Source organism: Ischnura elegans, chromosome 3 (genome assembly GCF_921293095.1).
Source record: "Ischnura elegans chromosome 3, ioIscEleg1.1, whole genome shotgun sequence".
In the NCBI taxonomy this organism is placed as follows: Eukaryota; Metazoa; Arthropoda; class Insecta; order Odonata; family Coenagrionidae; genus Ischnura; species Ischnura elegans.
This window is the reverse complement of record NC_060248.1, coordinates 59,870,253-59,890,067: the sequence shown is the minus strand read 5'-3', so window position 1 is coordinate 59,890,067 and position 19,815 is coordinate 59,870,253. Positions and strand designations below refer to the sequence as shown.

The following is a 19,815-nucleotide window of genomic DNA, read 5'->3' as shown; positions in this document are numbered from 1 at the left end:
CTATTGTTTTAGCGCCATAATGTGGCGCAGTGAATGCTGGGTAAATATCTTCTCTGCCAATCAACCGACAGAAGTGGCGTGCAAGTGGCCTGGCTGGTAGATGCATTTTATTCATCTATATCTAGATTCTATCCCTGAAGTCGCGTAAATAGGCGTCTGGCGAGAGGTTTTAGGGAACCAGCCATTTCACCTGTGAAAGGATAGTATATTATTAAGGTGCTAGGTGTGAGAGACTTAACTGCCTGATTTCATCGTAACGCATGTTAGAGTCTTGTATTGTTCGGAGAGAAATGATTTCCTATACCTATCTGGTCACCAAAAAATCTCTTATTTCATCACTTCCGTCTGACCTGGAAATATAGTGCTGTTTCTAAGATGAGGATGATCTTACCCTTTCAGCGTGAAAATATGTGTAATTATATCTGCTAGTTATTTTGTACTGTCGGGCCTTGTCGTGGAAAGCCTTTCCTTGAAGGAATTAGTAAGTCATTAGACTAATTACGGTCATCGGAATTCATTATTGCAACGATGTCTCAGATAACTACCAGTTCACCCGTCACTTGGGAGGGATGGTATTTCGCTCGAATGCACAGAAAATGAAAGACAGGATGGAACGGATGTAATTATAGGCAGATTTAGGGGGGGTACTTACCCTCCCAGACGCTTAAAAAATACATATACGAGATTTTTAATACAAATATCAATAAATTTTATATTTTAACATAAAAGTTATAAATATTTACATATTAATAACTTTATGCTGAAATCAAGAGTATATTTCGTAAAGTATTTGTTACCGGTAATTTTAAATCCCAAATACTATAGGACCATTTGACTGTCAGACACTGTTGCCCCCCCCCGATAAAAAATTCCTAGATCCGCCTTTGGATGTAAGCTATTCGTTGAATGAGTATTTTTCGACGTCGACTCGGATCTTTCACCGGATTTTTGAACTCTTCCTGGTCACGTATGAGTGCAAATGCCCTCTGCGTCATTCATGGACGCGTGAATATCGAGTCACCGATGCACAGAACTGGTTTGTATGTACTTTCGGGCCAATTATGAAATCCTCACCGCCGACCGGGTGGCTAGTGGGCCTGTGCCTCAAGTGGTGTGAGGTGTCCAACCCTACCTCTTCATATGCGTCCTCGGTAGTGATGTGGCTGGGGAAATATCGATGTGTTTGGTAGTTGTTAATGGACGAGAGTACTTACGATTTACCCGTACGTCTTTAGAACGTAGTGTTCCCGATCGCCCCATATTTCTCCCTAATGAGAAGTAATCGTTAAATTTTCCTTCTTGAGGTCTTAATTTTTTAACCTCGCATTTCCTTGAGGATGTTATGGATGAAAGATATGACTTCATTGTAAGCGTATTAAATTTTTCTTAGTTTGTGTTTGTTCCATTAGTACAAGAGCATTCAGCGGAGGGGAAATTGAAGTACTTCCGAGATATTATTATTCCGCATTCCATTCGCCTATTATTTCTCTAGCATCATTACTTTTATCATTCAATTAATACTCTTAACAATAAAAACTGAGATGGCCCATTCCTGTTGTCTTTTGTGCTTCCTAGTATCATGGAAAAAAGATCCGTTTTTACGTTGACTTTGACGCTGGTGCCATCTTGTTACAGTCTTGTTTTTATTGAGCGTTGAGTGTCATTGCTCTCAACCTCTTCCTTGTGATCCTTTGTTTCTAAATAGACGAAATCGTAAAGCATTCTTTACTGGAGACTTCAAAGCTGGCAATTATGGCTCCTCTGCGGAAGTGATTCTTTTAATAACTCGACCCTGGTGAAAATTAACTTCTATTTTATCCCTGATTCACAAGACAAAAGACCGAAGAGATATTTGCGTGACGGATTCTTATTGAGGTCCTAACTTTCTTTGTTTTCCTAGAAGCACTTGATTTTACGATATAACTTCCTAGTTTTTGCTAGCTTCTGTTTTTTTAGCACATTGGTTATAGTCACTGGTCTTTCCAGTCAGATTATCTCGCTTTATCGCGAAATGGACGCATTAAAATTTTTTGGCATCTTCCTCTTGGCGATGAAAGTTTGCAAAAGTGACAGAAGAATGGGAGTAAAAAAATAATCCCGTATCTCAATTTTGTGGAAAGCACGGGAGATAAAAAAAATCTTCAATCTTTTATCTTCAGGGGTACGAACATCTCCAGTGCTTTATCTCTCGTTGAAGTGAAAGCAGTATGAAAAATTATATTTCGCCTAGCTGGCGTTCAGGTTAGGATTCTGTCTCTAGCTTCTGGATAATTTTAGCTTAACGAATGCTATTGGTTGCTATTTTGCTCTAATTTTCATCCATTATGACTATTTACTGAAAAATAAAATTGCAGTTGATGTTTGAAAATATAGGAAAGTTATTGAAATAGTATGATCACTTGAAGGTACGACTAATTAGCATAAAAATTACAAAATATTTTTGGATAATGTTTTAACTTTCCCCTTGGCCTTAACTGTATCAAACTAAGTGAATACAAATATAGGAGTCCATTGTGTACTTGTTATTTTTTTTCTCTCAGATACCCAGAGGCATGCATTTATTTAATGAATTTTACGTGGATTTGACAGCTTTTATCGCGAAATACTGTGCAATGCCTTTGGAGCTAACTTTTGATATAACTATCCTGACGACTTAAATAAGACCAACAGTATTCAATGAAAGGTCGAGTGTATATGACCCTTGGATATTATGTCTATTACACAATTTGTAGACCTTTATTTCGATGATAACGTTGGAGATAATTTAATTGATAATGATTTTAAGATAATTAAGTGCAAAAGGGTTTTAGGTGAATTCGATGCAAACTATAAACTTTATAGTTTTTTACACCCGGTGAAGTTGATCCAACGTTTGGCGTAGTTACTGCTTCAAGCATCTGATAAAATCGAGTTGCTGCATGTCTCTGTGGCCTTGTGAGAGATACTTCTCTAAAGATCTAATCATCCATTTGTCCATAGACGCCACTCCTTTAAGGGAATCTTAGAGCTTGCTTTTATGTGTTATGAAGGAAATAATAAAAGCTCTTTTAAAGAAGAACCTTATGCGCATGATTGGTTTTCTGTTCACGCTCTAAGCCATATGTGTTGGATGGGTGGTAACGAATAATTGGCTGAAAATACTCGAACCTAACGGATAACTAAGATAGAGCTAGATATAGATGTCACTTTTATTTCAATTATTCAAGTATAAAATAGTAGGGAGAAGCTTCACTTCTGTGCATCATTGGTGCAAGCCTCATCTTACAATTATTATTTTTTCAAGGACTAGTTGTCATTCATCATACAAATTAGGGAATATTTGGAGGAAAATGAAAATGAACGAAGATATAATGCATAATATAATTAACTAAGTGAAATTACTTAAATTTAGAGAAATAAATTTTACTGGAGGTATTTTTCTCCGCATTGATTGTTCTTCTAGCATAAATGCGCAATAAGATTAACATGTAAAGCTGTCAAGTCTTTTGTAAAATGCATTTCTTTATATTCTCCAATGGATATTAGGTGAAAAATCCCGTTGCCTTAACAGCTTGCTATGATACGAAAGTACTTATTTTATATAGTTATTTTTCGACTTTCAGTGATCCCGGCTGTAAAATTGAATACACAGTGATCTAAAGTGGTGTTTTTTTTAATCAGAAAGAACAGATTTCACGTAGCTAAGCCAAAAGCAACTTCATTTTCTACTCTTAAGAGGTTTCATGTAACTGCATGATCCAAAAAATACATAATTCCGGATTTTCTCATGATGATGTATTTAGTCTACGCTAAGCTCGTGATGGATAAAACTATACGGGGTTCTCGATGAAACTTTTGCTACCTTAATGACTTTTGTCTGACCTTCAAAAAACTCTACTACGGAGAAAAGAGACGTATTTGATATTTTATCTGCATATGAAACTAGTGAAGAAGTAATCGGAAATTTAGTTTAAAATAAATGGTAATATTAGAATTTTTAAAATGCGTATTGCTGATTATTTTACTAGAGATATCACTTGCTTACGGACTACGAGTTACCGCGCGCGCGTGTGTGAGATTGTTCTGTCAATTACAGCCGTGGATCAGTGAATGATATTATGAGCTTGGTCTAGTTTGAAGTCTTGGATGCTCAATTTTCTACATTGTGGGTAAAAGAAAGCTGTTTTTCATTTTGCGATGGGTTTGGAAGAAAGGTGGACGGGTAATCACCATGGGGAGCAGTCTGCGTTCGTGCGAATATTTCCATCCTCGTTCCAATTATCGCGATTTTTTTTCACTTCCTCGCCTACTTCCGAGTGTACCACCCCCACGTGAGGTTACGCCCGAGTGGCTGCGCAGACGTGCCTCCTGAGCAGCGGACCGTACCTTTACAACGCGGTCATCTTCAATTAATTCATGTTCCCGTATATATTCTCGGCAGAGTGTTCCATCAATTTCCTCGCATTGCTAGAATGCCTTTGGTTTGATGTTCACCGCCTCGACGTCCAACTGGGTTTTCATCGCGGTTGCTTAAGCGAGGAGAAATTTTGTGGGATATCCGAATGCTCTGCAGTCATGCGGTGAAACTATTCCCGCTTGGCAAACACTTGAATGGATGACTGATAAATGGAAAAACTCAGGCCAAGAATGAAGACTTTTTTGGAATGCGGAAAAAAACGGAACATTATATTTTTCGCGCAATCAGTTTTTGGGCACTTTTTTGTACCAGTTAGGAAATACGTTCGCAGCGAAATGAAATTGAAAAACGTTTCTGTGCTTAAAATGATAATGAACTTCAATTATGCACTGTGAAATAAGTCAATGTTCTCCTTTCCAATCGGACCCATTTCTCTGACTTTTAATGAGATTTTCCGTGGTATTTAAGCTAGTATACTGAGTTCCGCAGTTCCCTTAATTTTTCGACAATCTATTTGCGTGGGTGAGTACCCCTGCCAGACACTCTTGAGATGATTTTCAGGATATTATACTTTAGTAGATCAATCATATCGTATTGCGAACACGTATAAAGTAAGCTAGTTCAGATCGTTGATTCGGAATTTACTTAGTGAATTTAACGTCTATAAAAAGGTGCATAGCGCTTTTTAACACTCACTGTCATAGGGATTGATAGGATGAGCTAGAATATTAAAAATTCGCCTTCGCAAAAATTTACCATTTTGTTTGCCAAAAATTAACCGCGATGAGTTACAAACCATCGTTACAAGAATATATCGGCGACATTGCATACTATTTGCAGAAACTGTTTTCCCGGATAGGATTGAATTTTTGGATTTTTTCAGGTTTCACCCATTTGCAAAGTAAAATATTAAGCACTTTAGCGCAATAAAAATGTGTCCGGAACTGGATATGAATCCGAAGCCACAGGTTTTCTTGCCTGAGACTGGTTCACCGTTTATGTGGCTTAAAATATTTGGGAGGAGATAGGTTATCCATCCGCCTCCTCGGGTCTCAGAGTTTGTGAAAATTTTTTGGTATTTACATCGTCCGTTACGTATTTTACCCTCCATACTCCACTTCCGCGAGCCTCTCTCCTTGAAATCACGCCAGTGCTGCGATCTGAACCCGCGCGCTTTCCCCTCGGCGGAGAATGGCCTAGTCGCTGACGTAAAGAGAACAATGGAGCGTTGCTCCGACGACAATTTTGGTGGTTTCTCCTCTTAAAAAAATTCGACAATCGAATACATAATGTTTTTATAATAAAATTTTTGCATTAACTTCGTAGCGATTTCATGAGGTGCGTTGAAGTCACACGAAGGTAGGTATTTGGAAGAGGCGATCGACAGCTGAGGTCATTTGTGCTCTAGGGAAATAAGAGGGGAGAGAAACCCGGCGTCAGTACTGGGCTAGTATTAAAGAATGACATCAAGGGGACCACGTTTTATCGTCCCATCCGGGCGCCGGAATACTGTACTCTAGGGATTTGGCTGTCTGAAACATTTTCGTTGACTACCGACGATGTCTACTGTCTACCGAGCTATCACACAACTGTGATATGGGATCGAAAAAATTGCAAACAAATGAAACAATGGTCCTTCCGCATCAAACCAAACCGGAATTGAAGATTATCTATGCCTTTCTTAATACTTACTACCATCTCTATTAAGTCGTCAACGATATGAGCTCCGTCACGAAAATCGTAGTATAATCAGGAAAATGAATAAATGTTCACGTAACCATTTTATCCCTACTGGAATCTTGGGGAAAACGTAACACGTATACCTTTCTTTTGCACTCAAGTTCCTTGCGTAAAAATTCAACCGAACCCAATTCACTTCAACTGAGGACCAAAAATAATCGTTGCCAGCGACAGTATTTGTGTTGGCAATCATTTTTTGGCTTCCCTCCCTCTCCACGAATATTCACTAGAATTAAGTGACATCAATGTCCGGCACTTACCCTCCTCGGCTGCTTGACGGGAGTAGGTTGTAATCCTGGCGGGTGGCAGCCTCTAGCTCCTTACTGGGACACAATCGCCTTCACCGCACTTAAAAAAATATTTTCTAGGTCCTCTCGATGAATTCTCACGGCTTAAAAAAAACCAGAGTGTGGTACAGGTTCCTCTCGCAGATCGCGTGTGAAGACCGCGGACCGCTGTTGGCTTCGCACTGTCTCCGTGAGCTTTCCGTCGGGAGAGAGAGAGCACGGGCACGGCTTTGAGTGTAGTGACGGTTCTTCGGTGTGCACGCTCGTATAAAAGAATGGCGGAAAGGGGAGGGGTTGGAAGGAGGGGTGGGGTGAGCAGGGAAAGGAGGCACCGAAGTGCAACTTCTTCTCCGCCGCGAGGAGAGGAAGGATGGAGGTGCAGGGTCGGTGGATCGCGTAGGTACGTAGGGAAAGGAAGGAAGGGTGGCCGAAATGCGTTGGGACCTATAACGGAACAGGGTAGGCCGCCTTGGTGGAGGGGATGTTATAATTACCCTCGGGATGGATTTTATACTCAACGTCGAACCCAATTAAGTGAACGCGTTCAGTTTGCGGAATCAATTCATTAATCAAAAGATGTCGGCAAAGTTTTTTCTTTTTTTTTAAATTTCTTTAGTACTCGTTTCTTTACGCCTTGCTTATCGTGGCATCAACGTTGCGTTGTTGGTGCCCGTGCTTGGTAAGGAATTTCAAATGGTAAAAGGGAAGGAATAGACTTCCTTGCCTCAAGTAATGAATCTCGCTTGATTTTTGGCTAAGAGTGACGTATACTCTGTTTTATGATAGTGTCTATTCCATGTGATTTCCACACACCACTCAACCTGAATTTCACCGTTTCCTTATAAATTTGGAAAATATTTAATATACATATTTATTGGCCTCGTCAATGGTGAAGAAATATCTGTTTGTAGAGTTTTATATTCATAGAAAATAAGTTGATAGACTCCAAATTTGGCGTCACTAAGTAGCCTTTCTATTATTTTCAGAGGGTATGGCAATTAGCTAGAGAAATAAAATACATACCTAAAAACCGAAGAGGGTATTTTGAGATACTAAAGATTAAAGTTTTTTAGTATTTTTTCAAAGTTTTTATGAATTTGTCATGCCTCAAATAGTCCTCATCCCTCAACGGTGAAAATCTAATTTATCTTTTTAAAATTGTGCGTCGAAATTTGCAGATAGAGATTATCAGGTATACTCGCTAAAATTTCGCAAAATTTCCCTACTTTCTTTTAATTTCTTGTAAAAATATCTTGTTAACTGTTTCAAAAACTCTACAGCTCGGCATTTTTAGTCACTTGTAAAAGCCAATACGTATGCCAAATTTGAAAAGAATCGAAGGTGAAAGTGAAAAATGTTAATTTATTACGTTGAGTTAGGGGATTGAGGTAGGTGGGCACCTAAAAAATAATATTCGATGCTAAAAAAGTGGTGTTAAACAACTAAATATCAATTTTATTTTTTGCTGAAGATATTTCTTGGATATTTCGTGCGTAACGCCAAGAGTAGTATTAAATCAGAATTGAATTCAGGGATAATTAAATTCAGGAAAAAATCCTTTCTAAGACGCCAAAGAAAATTCTAAGCAAAAGACACTCGTCAATGAAACCAGGGAAGCGTCTTGAACGCTCTCATGGTTTCTGGGTTCCCACCGCGTTTTTCATGCCGGATGATGATAGTTTTCCTGGAAATCCCGCCTGCAGCTTGAGATGAATTTTGAGCAGAAGATGGTGGCGAGATTGCCTGCGGAACTGTCATCATCAGGCGTGAAACAACGCGATGGAAACCAGAAAACCATGAGAGCATCTTCCATTCATCGCGGAAGCTTTCTCACGGCTGTGACGAAAAAATTAGACGAAATGAAAATACTTTTGTCAGAGAATGCCAGAAAATTTCTATTCCATAAACGAGTGACAACAGTGAGACTTTCTGCTATTTGTGTTAAGTTTGTTGAAAAATAACGCTTTGATATATTCTGGTTTTGCTCGATGAATGCACGAGAAGAGTTGAATTTGGAGAGTAGTGCTAAAACCTTATGTACGAGTATGTAATGAGAGTAGTGCTAAACCTAAAGACTAATGAATGATATTTTTAATCACCAAAGGTTATGCAAAGTTACTCTTTGAGCAAAATACGTGTTAATTACGCTTCTACTGGCTAGGGGAATTACAAGTAATAGATACGTGGCGTAATTTTTTGTATGAATTTGGAGATAATTTGGTTCATTATGGCAAATATTTTGGGATCAAATTAAATCCAAAAAATATGAGGGTCTATGTAAACTAAATGAAGGATATTGACCACATGCTGTTCGTAATTCGTCGCAATGAACAATATCAGTACAAAATGATATACCTAGACGATTTTTTGTGAGTTTGCCAAACAATATATGCACTTATACCAATTGAGTTTTATATTTGAGGCTGAAGTTTTGATCAATTGATGATATTAATGCATTAGAGTCGTCAAACGATTATAAATATTAAATAAGGCTAATGTTGGGCTATTTATTTGTGAAATTAAAGTTATTAGACTATTTTAGACGTCGTTTTACTGTCTTTACCTATCCATTTTTTCAACATTTTCTTGTAAAATGCGTTAAAACATTTTTTTCTATAGGAAAAAGTCCTTCTATATATAATTATGTACTAAGCGTAGTTGGTATTGCTCTTACAATCAGACAGTGACTCAATAATCTTAATCTCATGGTTCACCGAAAACAATAACCTGAGGTTGACTCCAAAATAGGAAAATTTCTCGATTTCCCATTGCTTTTTTAATGTGTTTATCCATGAAGTGATGGTTCTTTGAGCCGTATGATGCATATACTTTTATAATTACTCTCTTCCAAAGGAGGAAAAAACTATATGTTTCAGTTTATAGTTCAAATATAGTTAATATATTTAAGTTTTCAGTATCAAAAGGCATAAAGCATGTTAACGCCTACCGGAAAAGTGAAAATTGTCGAACTTCTCCTTGTAGGCAGCGTCCGGCCTTCCCGAACGGGATCGCGTCTTTATGATGGATTCCAATGCCCTTCTTGCCGGTTTGGAGGGGTTCTACAGTTTGCAGCTTCGCTTCCGCTTTTCCCGTGAGACGGGAATGGAAATTTTCTTCGATTCGCGAACTGTGGTAAGGAAAGGAGGTTGTCCTGATTATTAACCATAGATTCAGCGAACTAATTTTTTTGTAGTGATCAAATTCGTCATCGCTTGAGATTCTTGTATCTTTTCATGCGCCGATGAGTCTGTGAACTAGTCTGTCAGACCTCCGTATTCTACAAAGAACCCCCCCCCCCCCCAAAGAACCCCAACGGCATATCTTACTTCCTAAATATTGATATTGTTTCCTACAATTGGTTTATAAATAATCTAAAAAAAACTGTAAACATTCCTGACGTTAACGGCGCACAAACTGATACATTTGTTCATTTGCAACAATATCTCGCATTCTTTCAATAACTTTTATCAAAATGCGGTTGATTCCACATTCAAGTCTCCTATTGATACGTAAGTATGAGTCATCATGTGCGTTTAACAGAGGATAGTGTAATTACTTCCAATGTTGTGTTTAAAGAGGTCCTCTGACCTAAATTTGTACATGGCTCATCATGCATTGTCCCTATAGGTTCGCTCTGTAAATTTAGGAGCTTGTTTTTTTTTGTAGTCGCGGGAAATATTGTGTTTCTGCGCTGAAGTATTCGACTTTTAATGGCCAACATCACATTTTACGGAATAGAGCATTTTATTTTACTTGAAAGACTATTTTTCTGTTTTTTTTTTTAAATGGATTCCTAGAGCTTGATCTCATACGAGCTTGCTTGGTGACCCATGCAAAGGTTGCAGTCTTGGTGGCTTTTTTCCAATAAATACTCTGTAGAACTAGTTAATTGATCTCTAAACTAGCTAATTAAACTTGCGTTTCCGCTCTACTTTTCTCTAATATCATTGCTATTCTTTCATTCGGGGGTGAGGATGTGACATGGTCAAGGATCACGTATTAGGCCAAAAAAACAACTTTTTTTTAATGTGGTGGAATTTTTTGTTTAGTGAAAATTCTACTCAAGTACCTACCTGTCAAAGATTGAAGTGTGAAAATTTCAAATTCGTGATTTTAGACCGCGTCATTCGAAACTTCATCAACATTATTGGAATGGGCTCGTTCGCCAAATATTTTTATTGCCAAATATGATCGACTTTCTATTATATTTATTTGTTGGAAATTCTATATCTCCATTTTATTATCATATAGCCTATTTCTCTAGCTAACAGCTTTAAGTCATTAAGGCTATTCACCGATCCACGGAAAGAATAGTTAGAAAGTAGTTGATGCAACTCTATGCTCCATCGCAATCAACATGGGTGCCTCGCAGCTGTCTCATTTCCTTGCTGTCCGTTGAGAGAAAAGATGAATGAGTCAGAAGGATGATGACGTAAGGAAATTTTAAGTTAAGCGAAAAATTTCCTAAGTTTTGGATTTTGAATTGGGAGTGAGTTGAATTGAGAGTTAGTAAAGAAGAAAGAATATGGTTTTATATTTTATGCGGAATGTTTATTTCGAAATCATATGGAACCGGGAGATTAATCGTATGAAAGTTCGTGTCGAAGAGTGAGTATTGTATCCACGGCTGTTGCTTACCTCATTATTCCTGATTATGAGATTCACAAAAAAGGGAGTAGCTAGATGTTGGCTGCGTACGTTACCTTGAGGTGAATCCACTATTGAACTCGTTTGGTATATGCGTTTTGCCTTCGCTTGTTTTCTCAATCGACATAGTCCTTGTTTTAAATTACCAAGCTGTGGTCGGTTTCTGCGGTTCCATTTTCTTTTCCTGCCGAATTCAATATTTTTTCCTTCTTACATTTGAAATATCTGTGTTACTTTTTTTGAGACCGTCTTTAGCTCGTCAAGTTCTTGGCGAATTTTTATTACTCTGGGAACTGCATTTGCAATAAAATTTTATCTCAAAATTAATTACTTCTGTTAATCTTAGCTTAGTCAACTTAGCTGTTTAGCTAATCCTTTTAAGAAAAGAATCGAGGAGCGATTTAACTTGTGAATCTCAGTTCTTCATCGCTGATTTTAATTTTAATTTTGTGTATTTCCCCCTGTTACGAGCAGGAGGAAGCATATGGGAAGAAGTCGCAGCGTGGAAATCTTGAGATGCAAATAAATCATTTCACGGATGCTTTCAGAATCTCTGTCTAGATATGCTGAAATCGTTGATGGCGAAAATATTATGCGCATGATTTTGAATATTTTCAGCTTCTATCGTGAAACCTTATGTTATCGTTGCATATGTTACGTGAATATTTTGTATCCTGATATACAAGCGAAAGAAAGTTTGAAAGCAGTGTCCTAAGTTATTTTTTATCTTCGGTTATGGTCTGTATACTGTTGGGGACAGACGTTAATCGTAAGTTACATTTCTTAGCGTTTTCTTTTGTCCAGAAACAATTCAACAATCTTCGACGCGGATTGGCATCATTCCGCGGGGATATAAAATTGTATTAAAAATATAGGTTGGAATTTCTCATCGGTTATCAACGAGAAGAGAAGATAGATATGAGGAGGCTGACGAATAGATTCTTAGGGCCAAGTGGAGGGGCATTGTTGATGAATTCAAATATTAACGTGGATATGGCCCTGGGAATAAGAGTAAAGCCTTGGTCTCAACAACAGAGCTTGATTTAACATAGTGTGACTAATCGACTTGACTTGAGTCGAAGACTCAGAAATAGGGCATCTTTTGATTCATTAAGTAAAATTTCAATTCGATTGCATATGAGATAAAACAATTTCAATACCTGTCCATAAACAAAACTGTAATCCTGGCTAATAGTTATAACAACAGAATTGTCCGTTTTTCTCAAGTAATGACCATCCGTTGTCGAGTTTCACCGTTTCAAATTGAGTGATGTGCTAGAAGGAATATGCCGTAGATTGAGCGGGTTCATAATAAGTCAAGTAACGCTATGTAAACTTCCCCAAAATAACTTAGATGTTACCAAAGTGAGTATCCTCTCATTTGTTTGACCCCTTCAACTCAAACATCGGAATTCATGGCAATGATATTGCGGATGCCTTTAAAACCAATGAGTCGAATAATAGAGTATTGTAGTGCTAGGGCTACTTGCTGCCTGGATGTCTACGTGTACCAATCGGGTGGCTTCTATTGGCCCTCGTGGACCGGATATGGATATGATCTCGATTACAGAATGGAATCCCGATGTGTAAATTCAGTCTTTTCCGTCAGCCTTGACTTTGAGAACCCGTCCCGTGATTAATGTAGCGTGAGAGTCCGAGGAGTGTGGTGGTGCGTTAACGAGCGGTGAATTTCAATGACTCTGTCTGCTCGCGCCTCGGCAGATGACCCCGATACACGGCCTTAATCGTCTGTCCTCTCAAGGACAAAGGAACCGATACAGAAAGATGCTGCGTTTGCGAATATTTTCAGGGTCAATTATTATTATTTAACTATTCCAGAGGTTAAGGTAGGCGATCGTTTTGTGAACAGTAATGTAGAGCGGAAGAGATTCATTCTGGGATCATTTTTTTCAAATGTTACTCCAAATCTCCATTAGCTGATTGCACCTACACTGCAAATATACCGACTAAGCGATTTATTTGGTAAAAATGATTTTATTATGTTTTTGGGAGTAACAAACGAGAACAAGGGTAAATGATGCAGAGTTTAACCTAACGGCTGTATAAATTTACGAAATTGGTCTAAAATGGCTGATTACATTTATTTTATATGATCAATTATGACTTCAACTCATAAATAACCTCAGCAAAGGCTTAATCATATTTCGCAAGCGCGTGATATAAATGACAAGCTCTTGGAACATTTCTCAATCATAAAGTTGAGTTTCTATCCTTTAAAAGTCTTACAAATGGTCTTCAGGAAGAACTATTCTTGCTATCATGATTGTGATCAACCATTTTAATTGGAAATTTACTTATCTTTCCTTCCTTAATAAGTGCAACCATTTAAAGTATCGCTATCGCTTAGATCTTGCGTTGCACGACTTCAAGCCACCGAGCGTCATTACATCATTTTCGCTCGAGTATTAATCTTTCTAAGGGGTGGCCTAACTGAGAATAAAGTTGAGAGGTATCATGAGGGAACGAGGCGTTTGAGGGAGAGGGAATCAAACACTTCTCCAATTTGCTTATTCATGCCTCAGTAATTACTATTGAAGTCGGAGTCTATAAGGAAATCGAAATAAGGCGAGTTTTGAGTTTCTTGTGGAGTTTCTGTTTCATTTTGCCATTTACTCCTTCTTCATTGAAAGAGATTGGATTTTAGGGGGATTAAAAAAACGATCCTTATAAAATGTGGATTAATAAAAAAAATGAAAATCGCATATTTTATAGCGGAAATAATTATAAGAAATGAATCAACTTAGCGCCCTAAATATTTCCACTCTTTCTCCAAGTGATAAATAGCTTTGTGTCTAATATTGGCAGAATCATCGTGTCGAAAATATATCTATCGTTGACGTGACAAAATTTGATTTTCGAAGAGGCTGTTGATATTGCTTTGTCTCCATTGATTTGACTCCAAAAATTTTCTTTTCTATTGAAAATTCAGCTGCTTAGAGTAAATGATCGGGTAACAAATGGCAAACATCTTCCCATAGTATTGATGAACGGGTTTGAACTTCAGAATTGGTTATTATTTTTAAACGTATTCCTCCGATTAAGGTATGTTTAAATAGAGCATTTTGAAAATCATTTTTTCCCTCCTCCCTAGCTAGATTCCCTTCTTCAGTTTACAATAAGGCCTATTCTGTATAATTTATCTACTAATCCTTTTCCTTTCCTCCTCCCTTCCTCTCGCTTACCTATTATTCGTACCTTTAGCAAAGTTTTCACCATCCCCGCTAGTTTTTTTCTTACTCCATTCAACCCGTATCCTCGTTTTCCCCTCTAGAAGTTTACTCTCCTATAGAGCGTTCTACATTCAGTTGACAGCATGGGTTCTCATGGAGAGTCGTTTCTCATATTAATCTCCGTAAGGTCGGGAGCGCGGTGATGTCAATAGCAGCATAAAAATTAATATTGCGCTATGCACTGCTTAACTGTGTACTCTAATGTAGAAAGAGACGCTGCATTCATTGGCGTCAATAGTTTTTGTATAAAAATTATAGCAAAGAATATAAAAAAACATTTCCTTAAATTTACGCTATTAGCGTGTCTTTTTTTACTATCTTCTTCTCGCTATTGTCGTACAACCGTTAATTATATTGAAATAAATCCTCTACACAAACTTTTTCATACTATTTTCTCTTAGAATGTTTTCGACAACTTTACAATAATTGAGGGAAATGTAGTTATACCGATGTAACACCCTTTAGGACAAGAAAATTTGTATTTCTGTAAGGTAAAAAGGAGTCGCCTACTAACTTACGTTTCTTAAGCCGTAGGTCCCGTATGCTGCGTATAAAATGTGAAGAAAACTAGAAAGTTATTTTTAGTGAAAAAATCATTTACTTATCTTAACTTCGAAGGGAGTTACAAGGTGTTGATCGTAAGAAAAAATATTGTGGCGCCACTGAGCCGAGCTTAACGCCTTCCCTTGCCAACTCCTTGCGCGCGGAGGGAAAAATCTTTGGCGGAAAAGCCCACCATGGATAGCACTTCCTCTTACCTTTTTTCCCCATCCATTTCAACCTCCGAAATGGTTACTGATGTTTATATTTGAGATGATCACATGTTAACCCTTCAAAGACCGAACTAACTTACCAACTGATTTAAAAAAATTGCATACCCTATTTATTTTACGAATTATTAAGAGATATTATGAAAGAAAACCTGAACAAAAATTTTTAAATGCATTTTCAAGCACGTCCCCAAATGGAAACGTCGCAAACTTTTGCTACTGGATGAAAAGTAAATATACACTTGACCAAAAAACAAAGTCTAACAATGAATAAATAAGCGTTTGTTACTGGAGAGCGAATGTAGGGAAAATATCGAACAAGCCGCATACTCACTACAGAAGTGATGAAACTAACCAATTTTGAAAAGGTATAATTAACGACAAGTCATGCGATTAACGATAAATACAAGTCATGCGATTCACTTTGAAAAATACTTCCATACTTTATTTTCATCACAAAAGCTATAAAAGTAGGTAATCACACATAGGAAATATAATTTTCATGAATTTTTATAAATCTGTTCCCAAATGGGAACATTGGACATTAAACGGTTAAAACAGGGGGAACCCCCTGCATTGCCGTGAATTAAGGATCCTTTCATACATATTGACGTAAATTATACGGGGAATAGGGTGGTTTCCTATTATTTTTTCATTGCCTAAATTGAAAGATTTTTACTCCTGGAGTGCGCATTTCACGCTCTTAGATTTTCGAATGACGATACCTATTTTTCGCGGTTAAACGAAAAGTGAAAATTTTCAAGCGCGCGAAAACGCGACGGCTAAGTAGGAATGATGGGAAAAGGCCGTGTGACGTCATTCTGGTTCCAGCTGTCGCCTTGTGAGGTGACCTTGGGGCGAGGCTTTGAGTGCTGATACAACGCAGGATGCTGGCAGGTAGCAGAGTACCCTCCTAGCAGGTAGCGCTTGGCTTAAATAAGGATTATTATTACCCTATGAAACGAAGGAAACTTTCCGAACTTAGGTAATTTTAATGGGTGATTATTAAGAGATTTTTCCCTGAGCTATGTACCTCGTGCATGCATTGGTAATCTTAGACCATGTAAAACTCCTATCTACTCGTATAGAAACTAGGTCCCTGTGACGTCACGTGGAGTGGCATCGCATAGGCGCCAATCTGGCCTTTTCCAAATGCGGTTAAAATTGACCGTTGCCATTCGTCTAAACTGGGATTTCTAAAACCAAATGATTTGTATATTATGGATACACTAATGGTGGGTAGCGAATCGCAATCAATGCCTTTCGTTTTCTTTGATGAAGGAGACTACCCTATTTATCACACTTTTTTATTGAAAGCTATATTCAGATTTAATGTAGCCTTCAATTTTCATTCCAGTTTTTAACAAATGAAAAAGTTGGGACATTTCGTCTATTTCTTCCCTACCCTATCCCGTGGCATCCAATTTTTTATACAATGTATCCATCCACCCCATTTTCAAGCGCCTCCGATTCCTTAATAATTCCTCCATTCGATCCTCTTTTTTGACCGAAATCACTCTTTCGTGATTATGTTTTTTCCGTAAACCTATGAACTTATCAAACATACTGTGTACGAATCCAACTAAAGGTCATTGAATAAATTATGATCAATTGTCGAAACAGCTTTATTCCGCGTGAAACCCCAAACTGAGGTAGAAGCCCTCGTCTAGCAAAATCTTAGGTCGGTATAAACCAAGAGAATGTGGGATTTGCTGAAATGCAGTGTACATTGTATTGGGTACGCCGGGAAGTGTTATAATAGCATGACTGACTTAAAAACTCAAATTCTGGGATTAATGCCAAATTTTGATAATCTCTTTACATTCTACTCTTTTCGTTCATAAACTGTTGACTTGTTATTTTGTTAGAAGATAAGGAATTATTAAAGTAAATCAGGATAAAACTAAACTTGATAGGAAAAAAAATAAATATTGGTTTCTTTTAATTATCTCTTAAACGTTTATAGCTCAGAATATTTAAGACGTTTTCAATGTAGAAAATAAAAAATTTCGGAAAAGTTACAGTCAAACTTGAATGCAATCGTACCAGTATTCAGTGTACTATAGATTATAGGCTGAGATTGTTATCGTGAGCATAGATGCGAGCTCTACGGGTCTTTCCATGCTGTGTTTCACTCACCGTAGTCCAAGAAAGCCTCTACTCCTCTTTTTACCACTTGTGACGCATTGTGTCGAGCATCGGCTCGATATCGAAAATTGAAAGTCGTCGCCCCGAATTGGGGCCGGTGACTATGCCGAATTCGTCCTTTCGCTCTTGCGAGCAGAGAGAGTGGTTGCATCACGCCGATAACTGCAGTTTTTATTGCTTAAGTTATTTCGAGCCACATAATGAACGCTGAACGTTCGTAGGTTGCGTCCGCGCTTTATTTTCATGGGAAAATTAGGAATTTCTGCTGGTACCTCCTTTAGTATTAAGTCGAATTCGTTTATTTTTTTAGGGAGCAGTACAAGTATTTTGGTAGCGCATTGGAGGAAAAACGGATACAGCAGTAAGGACATCAGGAAGAGAATTGCGTTCATGAGCAGGAATGAGCTTATGAGAGGATCGTTATGTAAGAGTTTAAAGAATAGGTTCGTGAATGGTCTTATCTGGGGCGGAGCACTTTACGGTACGGAAATGTGGACACTTAGGAAAGTGGGCGAGAGAAGACTGGAGACGTTCGAGATATGGGTGTGGCGAAGAATGGAGAATGTGAAGTGGACGGAGAGGAGGAACGATGAAGTGTTGGGCAAGGTGGGTGAGGGGAGGCAGCTTCTACATGAGATACGAATGAGACAGAATGGAGGGAGTACTTAGCGGGAGGGGATTGCTGAAAACTGTGTTAGAGGGTAGAATGATCGGTAAACGAGTGAGAGGAAGGAAGGGAATAGGATTTTTTGATATGATCTTTATATTTTAGAGATGTTTCGTCCCGCTGTCAATTATGGACTTTAAACCCGGGTAGTGTAGGTATGTTCTTTTTGGGTGTAAAGACAATGTCTTCGTATTAAAATTTGGCTTGGCATGCCACGACGTTGACGACGACATAATTCCATTTGTGGATGTATTTAATCAATTTGTGAAAATTAATTATCTTCCTATGTCATTTTTACTTAAGGTTAATATGTTTTCTGTTTTTTAATTCGCTTATTGTGAGCGATTTTCTTGTAACTTTACTCTTGCTATAACCCTTTCCTAGTCATTTGTGAACAACATTTCCTATTAAAACAATCTAATAATCAGGTTTGGCATTAATTCTTCAAGTTGTAATAAATGTATCAAAATAAATTCATCTTAATTCTGTCAATCTCAAGCTTATCAATTGTATACTAAAAACATTAGAAGAGCAAGAACGTTTTTTCGACATCCTATGAATGTTTTCCGTTCATCAAGTGAATTTTCTATGCCCGAAATCATGTTAGAGGCTGTAGTGTGCTATTCACTGTCGATGGGCATACAGCTGTTGACGGTACGCGAGCAAGGTGATGTAACTTGCTCCAATCCGTGCGGAGCACTTTGGAGAAAAACATTTGTGCCACTTTAAAAAAATTAATAATGGCGCTATCTAGTCAGGAAACCAATTAGTATAGATTTTCAGGGAAAGTTGCAAGTTTCCGAAAAGGCTCCACGTAGTTGGTGAGAAGTTGATGAACGTCACGGACTCTGAGCGTTTAAATGACTTTATCGTAATTTCAGCGAAAAAGAAAGCTCTTCTTCAGTACCCTTAGCGTCTTTACGGTTTTGTCTTGAATCCACTTCCGTATCATCCCACAGTTATAAGAATTTTTTCCTTTAAGTTGAGACTGGAGGTGTTGATTTTTTCTACCGGGTGAACCGTATTTTTAGCTTAATTTTCAAAAATTATATTTATCTTGTTGAAAATTTTGTACTACTGACGCTAATGGCACACCATTTTTTCATGTTTTAGCCATATTTTTAGCTAATAGTATATATTTTATGTTGATCAGTACTTAAGTTTTTTCACCGAACAGTACTAAAATATACCACTTCTGAAAACATTAAGTGTGATTTTTATGAATATTTAAACAAATTTTCTCCTAAAAATGCAGGATTACTTGATACTTAATCTACGGGTAACTTTGCATTTAATTTCTTAGTTCAGGTGCATGCCAGGATATCTACTTTCGGTGAAGTTTGGATTATTAGCTATTACTCTCTCGAAACCCAAAGCCCATCTTGATAAAACAACGGGGATAGACAATTTAACCTACTAGCAGGCTAGTAACATCATCACTGGTCAACAATCATAAGATTGGTATGATGCAGCTCTACGCTCAATTCTCCCATCAGCCAATCTTTTCACACCTACGTATTTATTCTCTTTTACATCCTCTTTACTGGTTCTATATATTTTGTTCGATATCTTCCTTTCCCGTCCTTTCTCTGCCATCTACTTGTCCCTCGACGATTGTTTTCATCAGGCCATCATGACTCAAGTAATGCCTGTAAGGTTGTTCCATCTTTTTGTCAATGTTTTCATGAACTTAATTTTTTACCCGCTGGCTACCTTCTGCGGTGCTTTTCCCCACTAAACGACGGGGATTTAATGGGTATATAATATTTTTATGCTGAATTATGTTTAAAAAATGCTCACGACTTTTCAACCAGCTAAAGATACCAAAACCCTCTGAAACTTTGACATCAGTCTCTATCCCTGGTCCTGCTATAAACTCAAGATAATTTTATTTATTTTTCCTTGTTTT

The 19,815-nt window shown here is 37.7% G+C and overlaps 1 protein-coding gene across 1 annotated transcript in view; it reads right to left on the bottom strand.

Annotated features, from left to right (window-relative positions):
- Window positions 1–6,670, bottom strand: part of LOC124155887 (alpha-tocopherol transfer protein-like) — a 32,309-nt gene extending 25,639 nt beyond the window's left edge. The window contains exon 1 of the mRNA XM_046530057.1: window positions 6,397–6,670. The gene's annotated coding sequence lies outside the window, so the exon portion shown is untranslated. The remainder of the gene's footprint in view (window positions 1–6,396) is intronic.
- Between the last annotated feature and the right edge of the window lie 13,145 nt (window positions 6,671–19,815).